Consider the following 9,571-nt stretch of genomic DNA (forward strand, 5'->3'; position numbering starts at 1 on the left):
TAACCTCCTGAATTCATTTCTTGTCAATTAAATTGTGGCTACAATGTCCCCGCTAGATGGATGGGAATCTATCAATGTGTCATCGACCAGGAATTCATTATTGGAGGCAACCTGGAAAATTTTCAAAAGCAGTGCGGAGGCCATTATTTCTGAAAGACGATTGTCATTACCTGTCCAAGGGAGCGTCCTTGGCTCCCCTCATATACTCTGTGTTGTATTTAAGAGCCATGAAAATCAATCCTTCTATTAGCTGAGCCGTGCTCTATCTTTGAGACGACAGACCTGAATGGTTATGTCGAACCAACGGCCTAAAGAGCCACCAGCTACATTCGATTCCATGCCAGTTAGACATGGGGTGGAAATCAGACGTTGCCCCCTGCAGTCACCTCTTTCAGGTGCTGCAGAACTTGATTGGTTGCTTAGGAAAAGGTATTTATCTTTGGTTTTGAGACACTGAGGAAGACTTCATTTCATTGCCAATACTTATTGACTGATGTGAATGTTTCACTACTGTGATTAGCATTGATCAGCCATCACTTCATGACTTCTTCTCGTGCAGATCACTGTGTGGGATTTTTTGTACTGCTATTTTTACAGTTCATAAATTCAAAGCTTTTTGATGAACTGTTTATGGTTCACTCCTCAAATAATTCTTAAAATGTATCTAGCTGAATATACCCCATAGTTCATTGTGCCTGTGTTGGTAGGAAACAACGAATAGGTTTAGTTGAGGCATGCATTGATTTTTCAGTGCCCACTCACTCTGTGAGACACTGATCTTTTCTGTAGTATTTGTGAGCAGTTTAATGTATGTCCCTAGGAGAGAGATCCATCGAAGAGAATTTATTTATTGTCCTGCACCCGTGCCTCGCTATTCCTCGTCATTGTGCTGTTTTTCTGCTGTGTAAGCACAAGTCCTCACGCCACACATCATTTCTGAAAGCCAGGCCTAACCTTCAGCCTCTCTATCCACTCCCCCTTTTGGATCACACAATAATGAGTGTAGCAGTTATCATATTTCAGGCCTAATTGGACCACGGTTTGGAGGCAAGAGTTCCTCTGTGACATTGTTAGGCATTGGGAAGCCTTTTCTGTTGGAGAGAGCGAAGTGTAATTGCTGTAGAAAATGAAAAGAGCAGCGCCATAGACGTATGCAAAGCACAGTGGTGGACCCTGGGCTGTGGTAGTGAGGGGACACTTTGTCCAGGTTATAGACAGTCGAGCCAAAGCACTAGCACTGTCAGCAAAGATCATAAAAGTGATATATTGCTGCATATGAAATGACCAGATTTTTGTTTAATAAGATTATTGAGGGAAGGAATACTGAAAAACTGTGCTCAAAGAGAAGTTCAGAGAGAATGTTAGTCTTTGAGTAAGCAGGCCAGTGAAAGTTAAGAGTAATTACTTCTAATAATGAAGGAAATTATTTTTGCTGGCATTGTGTATTTATTTATTACAATAAACCAAATTCTCTCTTATTTCTTTTTTCTTAAATTCACTTTGATCATTCAACTTTCAGTTTTCTTTATTTAGAATATGAGTAGGATGTGAATATCCAGGCCTTTAATATTAAAGAAAAAATATATTGAAAAGCTTAGCACATTATTATACTGATATATTGGAATTTCCTTTGGAATCTCCCTATCAAAGATGTGAACTTCTGGCTGGAAACATAAGTCAGAGCGGTAAATTGGGTCTGGTCTTTTGCTCCAGCACCCTCCTCAAAAGGGAGATCTATGGGCCGATTTCCCAGCCAGCCAGTCATGAAGAACCAGGAGATGTAAATGTCAGTCTGGCTCTTCTTTACACTCAATAAAGGCTGGAATTGGGGCTTCCTCTCCCCCAGTCGATTGCCCATCTAATGAGGAAAGGCTTTACCATAACTCTAAAAGATTCACTACTGTTTATGTTGCTGTGGGAGGGCCTTGCAAAGTAATAATTCCAAGTGGATAAATGCTTTCCCGATAACAAGCTGAAATAACCTGTCTAGAATAAGTTGAAGCAGACAAGAAGAATCACGCAATTAGTGATTGCGGAGGATAGATCATGAGAGGAGAATTAAAAAAGAAAAGAACATGATGTGAACTCTTCTTGAATATCTGCCTCACCAAAAGGAATTTTCTTTTGTGTTTTTCAGACAGGTTAGTCATTAGTCACAGACACCTAGCTCAGCCATGGCCCCTGGTCTGTCCTTAACTGTGTTTTAACACTAACATTAAGCTCGTTAATGTAATTGAAGTCACATGGAGGGCCTGGTGATAGATGGCACTTTTGGAATAGGATAGAGGAGTAATCTTAGTTTATCTTCCCTCCAAGTGAGTGCTCTTTGGCCTGAGAGTGTAGCGGAGGCCATTTGAGATCGGGGGAGCAGATACTAATGCAATAGGTTCAGCAGATGAGACCACCAATCACTATAAGCATGCAGCCACTCAGAGGAGCCATTTTCTCCACCCTATCTGTTTCTAGGAAGATGTTCAGAAAATGTAAATCAAGATGAGAAAGAGGTACTCCGTTTCACCCCCCAAGTGTTGAGAGGAAAATATTATGTTGAAATAAAGTAAATTTAACGGTATTAGATATTTCTGGTGTATTAAGTTGAATTATTTGCAAATCTGAACATTATTGTCATGAAAGGTACAATATGCAATACTTAAGAGATCATGATACTATTTAAATGCTATACTGTGCTATTCAAAACCACTTACTGATAGTAAACCATTCTTGGAAAATCCATGTCTAATGTATAAAGCATTTAAAAAGTATTGACTTTAGGATTAACAAGCATTTTAGTGTAAACATTACGGTTCATGATTAGGTTTCTAATATTATAAATGCCAGGGTGTCAGGTTTATATGTGACTAGTGACATCACACCTTAGTTAGCCATTGAATAATCCTGCTTCTCTCTCTCCAGCACATTTTCTTTAGTGCAAATGCATCATTTAAGCCATTACCAGTCGCAAGCTCTTTCATTAGAATGAACTATATCATCCTTTCCCCAAGTGGCCTGGGGAGCGCTCAGCTGGGAGCATACATCTTACTAAGGGAATGTATCGAAGGCAGCAACATGCCTAGGTAAAGTATTACTTAATTTATACTGCTAATGCATAACATTGATTCTCTGTGGAGAAAATAAAGGACAACATATTTTTGGTGCTTACATCATTAAGTTTAATAATTTAGAAGCAGTTAGCGTGATAATAAATATACTTAAAGAACTTAAGCCGGGTTTGGAGATGAATGCAATTAGAAAACTTGGCAGTTACATAAAAGAGTAATATGAATGGGTATGGAAATTAATTAGAGCTGGGCCTATACTACACCCTGCAGTGCCTCTGTTGAAATAAGGACAAAATTTCCTTACCTAGGAGCTCCGAGCTGAATGCTAACAACCCAGTGAAGTTCCCCCAGACTCCATTTTACCGCACAAAATAAATGACATTGCCGAGAAACTGACTCCTATTTATCTCCCACCTCACAGACCATCCCGCACACTCAAATTAACAGGCATCCAAACTGATAATGCCCATCTCTTTTTATCGGCCGTTAGGATGCATAGCCCCTATATATTAGCTCTCCTGTTCACAACGACTCATTAACAGGGATATAATGGAGAAAATAAAAGTGCTGGAGAAGATGTAGGGTCTCTGATGTATCAGCTCTTCTGAAGCAGTTCAGTGGTCTGCTGGTTTTATTTACTCATTTCTAGCCTCAAAGCCTCCAGGATGGAAATTGCCTGAGGATATGTGGCTACACTGCTCGTCATGGAGGCCTTTACACATGCGAAACCACCCAAGATCTGTCTCGGGGTAAATCGCTTCTGTTTTTTGACGCTAAAATGAGCTCCCTTACAAGACATATAGTTGTAGCCCTGCCTTTGGTAGTGTTCAAAAAAGAGACAAGTGAAGAAGTAGCATCCGCATGAGCTTGAAAAATGCAAGAAATGTGAATTTATAAGAAAGCATATTCAGCACCATAACGTTCAAAAGACACAACCTCTATAACAACAGTAACAGTGTTAGACAGAGCTAGACCCTCAACATTGCCCTTTGCAGGAATTCATTCATTCTCTTTATTGGTATCATATGTCAAGCAGACAGCTTTATTTTGGCATTTCAGAGTTTGCATGTATAGCACTACTGTGCATGAGAGAGATAGCACCGCCGCTATAAACGTACACACAGGCTCGCTGCAAACTAGGTCCTGTACTTGACTGCGGACCTCGGAGTAATCTGCAGGTTTTGGCATTGTTAATATTTAAGTCAAGGACCTTGTAACTGTAAAAGGTAGAGAGAGTGGAGAGAGAGCGTAGGCTTTTCAAACACCTTCCTCAAGCAGAATTTTACATCCCGCCAAAAGATTAATACACTGGCCTTGAAAAATGAAAATCAAACAAGGTATCAGAATACTCCCGAGGACGAAACATGGGAGCCTGCTATCGGGTGTACGTTTGGTTTTACGATATCATTGCTGTTTTATGGGCTGATACCATTGAGAATGCAATGCAGATCTGAGAGCCAGGTTGGCGTAATCTCCTGCATACTACATAAATCCGCTTCACTGATTTCCAGAATCATCCGCACGGACAAGGAGCCCCCTTTTGAAAAGTGATAAGTATGGCTCTAAACATTTATTGCTGTCACTCAGTCTCAGTGGACCCCTGGTATTAATGCCTCTTAGCATCATGTAACACTTCTACGTGTGAGTGAATGCACAAATGTGTTGGAGGTCCCGCTGAGTAAGTTTACGCAGGCCGTAAATCATAGGCCGGGCCAGCTGGCTGTCTGCTCTGGCCAGGTGGAGCTGTCATGTTGGCAGCTTGAGTCATGCAGAGGGGCAACCAGATCTAGGGAGAGGCATGCACAAGTGTCTTTCTGCTCTCACGTCAGTCGGTGCTTACCATGTGCTATTTTGACTGATACTTTAGATAAGAGATTAGTATGTTTAACCTTCGGAGGTGTGGTAAATAAACCCCAATAAACGGAGGCATAAAAATATGGAAGAAGACGTTAGCATTTTGCAGCTCTGTTTATGTCCAGACGCTGTCTACAGCCAAGGGTCCGTAGATTATTTCACCTGTGATGGAGAGCTTAGGTTTCACTCAAAGAACCCTGGGCGATCCAATCCTTCCAGATGCTTGGCTAATAGGAAAAACAAAACTGAGCGCTCATATATCTTCATCGGCCGCGGGGTGCATTAACATTCAGCTGCTGTCTGGCTCTTTCCATGTACAAGTAATAAATAGGAAAAGAAACATGTGACTTCAGAAAATTCACAAACAGTGAGTCTTTATAGCGTATTAATAACATGTAGTAATGTATCCTGAAATGTGTATGTTGTAAAGATTAATCATCATTAGTCATGTAGTGTATTTATAATGTAACGGTATCTTAGGACACATTGAGAATCCATTATTTCCACTGACATCTGCTCAGACCCTGCATTGAAGATGGCCTTGTCGGACGTGAGGAAGAACTGAGAGAGATCAATGGTTAGGATCTTTATAATCATAACATCACAGTAAATAGAAGTACACACATGTTTCTTTGAAAAGACTGCTGGGGAAAGCAGTGTCCTGTATCATAAACACTATCCAGTTTTCTGGTTCAACTTCTCAGTTCAACTTCTTGTATCTAGACCATATCCTGCTAGCCTTTAACACATACTCGGTCCCATGTAGACCGGCACTTAGCAGCAGAATCTGACCACTCTTAGGGGAACATAAAGAGGTATGAAAATGATTGTGTTTTTCCATTGCACTACATGGGCAGATCACACGTGAGCTTCGCTGGGTTCAGCTTTCCATCCATCCATTCTGAAGTAGCTCTGACAGCCAAGCATCCGCACCTCCGGGAGCTGACAAGCGTCCTGCAAAGCGGAGAGGAATGCCAGGGCCGTGGATTAGCGCCCCTGCCATGGCCGAAGGTGCTCCAGGCGGGTTAAGGGAGGAGTTAGAGGGAGAAGAGAGTGACACGGTCCTCCAAGTCTCTTAATCTGTGCAGCACAGAGAATAGGAAAGAAAAGGACAGATTTGAGTGGTATCTCTGTCAGGGGCAGGGCCAGCAAGCCAACAATTGCTCTGTAAATATTTGAGAATGATTGATGTTGACAAGCTGTGCCCGTGGCAGGCCTCCTCACCCAATTCATTGTCTTTTTTGAAGAGGGAGACTGTCGGTTATAACTCTATACCTTCAGGCTAGTAAACCCTCACAGGAGTGTTAATTTTCAACCCCTAAAATCATCTGCTAGTTTTTCATATCAGCTGTGGAAAAGACTCACAATCTCAAAGAAGGCACGTTATGATTGTAGTGTATTGATGTAATTTGAAAATCTTATATAGATGTTCCTATACTCTCAACGACAAGGATTACTAAATGTTTCTTGGCTTGGATGTGTCTAGCAAAAATAGTTAACCTTTTAAAGATTCTCTAAGAGTCTACCCATATGCAAAGGAAATATATTTCCATATATTTTTCAAAATATATGTCAAGTTATATATTTCCATAAATAGTTGAGTGCAAAAGTTTGAACACAATTGGTCAACTTGCATGTTTTGTTGATTTTCTAAGTAAAAATAAGTTAATATGAGACAAAGGCAAATATGACATTTCCATCTTTCTATTATTGGAAAAAAGTCAAACAAAAAATATAAAATGTACCATAACTTTTGCACTGACCAAATTTTATGCTTTATATATGAACTGAGAAAGTACATTTTAATTGTCCATTAATAGTTTCCATCTCTGTAAAGGATATATATATATATGTGTGTGTGTGTGTGTGTGTGTGTGTGTATGTTGTGTGTATAACATGGGTAGAAGGGGCTGTCTGAACATATCTTGTTATTTTTAACTGTAAAGTAGTGATATACTATCTATACAATAAATTTATATCATATATAAAACTGCTTTTTTAATCTGATGTCAAATGTTTTTGAAATCTTTCAGAAGTTGCGCTGTACCTACTAACATGTTGGAATGTGCTAATGCTATGCTAGCAGTTACATATTTAAACACAGTGTGGGGGGGGGGTTTCTACAGCTAAATCCCTGCTGTGATTGGATCTGTTGGATGGTGTATTCAGTCCACTGATTGGCTACCAACCATGACAACACAAGACAAAAAAAAAGTAGAAAAAAATGAACGATGAACTGTACAAACTGTGCTCTAATAGGTGGGCAGATACAGATAACTCTTGCAGATGTTATGTAGATTGTTGATTTCACAAATGGTTCTAAAATTATTTCAATATAATGCATCATGAATTTGTTGCCAGAGCAACATCCAGCCTTAAAGGTTTAATTGGTTTATATTTTGTGGAGATTTTTAAAACTTTAAACATGTTATTCACACTCACCTCATTTACAAATATGCTTCTTTTATCCATCGAAAGGATCTTCAGGGAATGAAAAGTGATTCTTTTACAGCATCACTGCAAACAATCCTTTTTGCCACCTTTTTATTTTAAGAGTGTTCTTACCTTATTTGTTTGTGTTGCCTGCCTCGGACACTGTTTGTTGTTATGGATGTCCAGGCAGAGACAGCCTGCAGATGTAAATATAGAAGTCAGGCCTTCATGTTCTCACACCATGCAGAGCTGAGGGCCAAATGGAGATTAAGTGTCACATTACTGTACCATTTGATTAATTATTAGTGAGTGATGATCTGGCCATCATGATAGATCCATCTCAGCTTAGCACTGTGACAGAGATGAAATAACCACCAGCCCGACCACCACCCCCAACAAGTCCCAACAAGTCAGTCAACAGTCAGCTAATTTTTATAGTTAATGTAGGTATTTTGAAAGGTTTGGAAGTATATTCAGGGGTCTATAAATCTGAAAACATATCAGTGTGGCCTTTCTTGGATTTCAGAGGTCAATCAAGCTGTCAGATGGAACTGGTTCTACGTGTCCCTTACCCTGTCTCCACATAGCCAGCAAGTGTAAATTCTCCCAAAGACCAATGCCTGTCTTTATTACCCCTCTTTCATCATTTCATTTGACAACCATCTCCTCTCAGCCTTGATCCTTTTCGGCTTATGTAATGATTCCCCTTCTAAATAGCAAAAGTGACATTTATTGAAAAAATCTGATGTGGCATTGACATCTTCTTTTAGGGCCTCACTAAAGACTGCATGATGTGTTTTTCTGAAGATGACGCTTAACGAGGCATTGCGTTTAAAGAGCCACAAGATACTCACCACTGACTGGGTCTCTCTTCACTTATTTCAACATGGCCGCTGTGGTGTGTTTGGCTGAGGTAATGCCTTAGGTGAGCCAGCAGGAGTGCTGTTTCCCAAGGCCAGAGCAGGCGAGCAGGGGAAGAGGAAATCACAGTCATATGCTGGTGCTATTGATAGCACACAGAGCTCTGTTTTCCCCTCTGTTTAGTGCCGCATTCCTTTTGGCAGGATTTATGAAAACAGCAGTGACAACATGTCCTGTCGCTCTTTAAGAACTGCATGACTGCCTGGCTCTGCAATAAAGCAGTCAGTTATTAATAGTGGACATGGGAACATGTGTAAATTATCGCTCCCTCGCCCAAAGTGAAATTCACCTCTTCTGTTTATCAGGCTTCAGACTCTCAAGTACAGCCTGTACTGTTAAGCGCAGGAGTGAATGATCTGAACTCTGTTGTGGCAGTGCACTTGCGGAAAGTGTCTGCATTGCGTAAATAAGACCTTTGTATGCGCTCAGCAATATTTCTCTGGAGCGCTCCTTGTCAGATCACGTTATTAAGTCTGCCACTGTGTTTGTCTTGAGACCCAGCAGGGCTATTTTGATGGCGGACGACCCGAGGGCCTGGAGGAGTGCAGGGAGAGGTGTGAAGGACATGCGCTGGGTGAATGTGAGGAACATCATGTATGTGTTCAGGCTCTGCTCACGCCAGCGCTCAAGTGATTGCATTTACAATTCACTCTGATGCTACTTAATAGCCTATTGAGCAAAGCACTGCCTTCAGGAAAGTCCTATTGCAGCCTGTGATTCTAATCATTGAAATTTTATTGCAGCCACACTCTTGAAATAATAAGGCCTCCCCTGTGTGGGCGCATTAGTTTGAGGCTATAGAGAGCTAATATAAGATATTGCCATACATACATCGAAAGAATTAAGAGAATTGCAAAGGTTACGATACATAATGTTGCTTAGGGAGCGCAGATTCCTCCAACAGGCGGCTGCCAGATTCAGTCTGGAAATGGACTCAGAGTTTTAAAGGGTACAGATTACCCCCATAGGTCTCTGTTTATGAAAATATGATTTACAAGGAAAATTCAGCAAGGCTATAATTGTTCTCTGATCTGGGTTCAGCGGCTGGGAGCTAACAGGAGAAGCGGCCATAAAGACGGGCCTGGAGTCCCTGCTGATCTCAGAACATCTGCTCCACCATTTACCAGGCTAATAGATCAGCCCAGAGAATAGGTGCAGGTGTTTTCTGCCCAAGCCAAAAAACATCAAAACCAGATTCCTGTCCAGCTCCAGCACCAGCATGCAATTGAGCAGGAATGACTCATGGCCTCTCACAGATAATAAAACAAGCATAAAGTTTGCTTAAGGTACAGGTGTGGGGAGGG

General features: G+C 40.9%; 1 long non-coding RNA gene across 1 annotated transcript; it reads right to left on the reverse strand.

The window, feature by feature from the left end:
* Positions 1–5,486: 5,486 nt before the first annotated feature.
* On the reverse strand, positions 5,487–7,810 carry LOC118809913. Its single transcript, XR_005007387.1, has 2 exons — positions 7,479–7,810; positions 5,487–5,993 (listed from the first exon to the last, which is right to left on the reverse strand). It is a non-coding gene; the product is annotated as an uncharacterized LOC118809913 (long non-coding RNA).
* Positions 7,811–9,571: the final 1,761 nt, after the last annotated feature.

This window comes from Colossoma macropomum, unplaced genomic scaffold (assembly GCF_904425465.1).
Source record: "Colossoma macropomum unplaced genomic scaffold, Colossoma_macropomum, whole genome shotgun sequence".
In the NCBI taxonomy this organism is placed as follows: domain Eukaryota; kingdom Metazoa; phylum Chordata; class Actinopteri; order Characiformes; family Serrasalmidae; genus Colossoma; species Colossoma macropomum.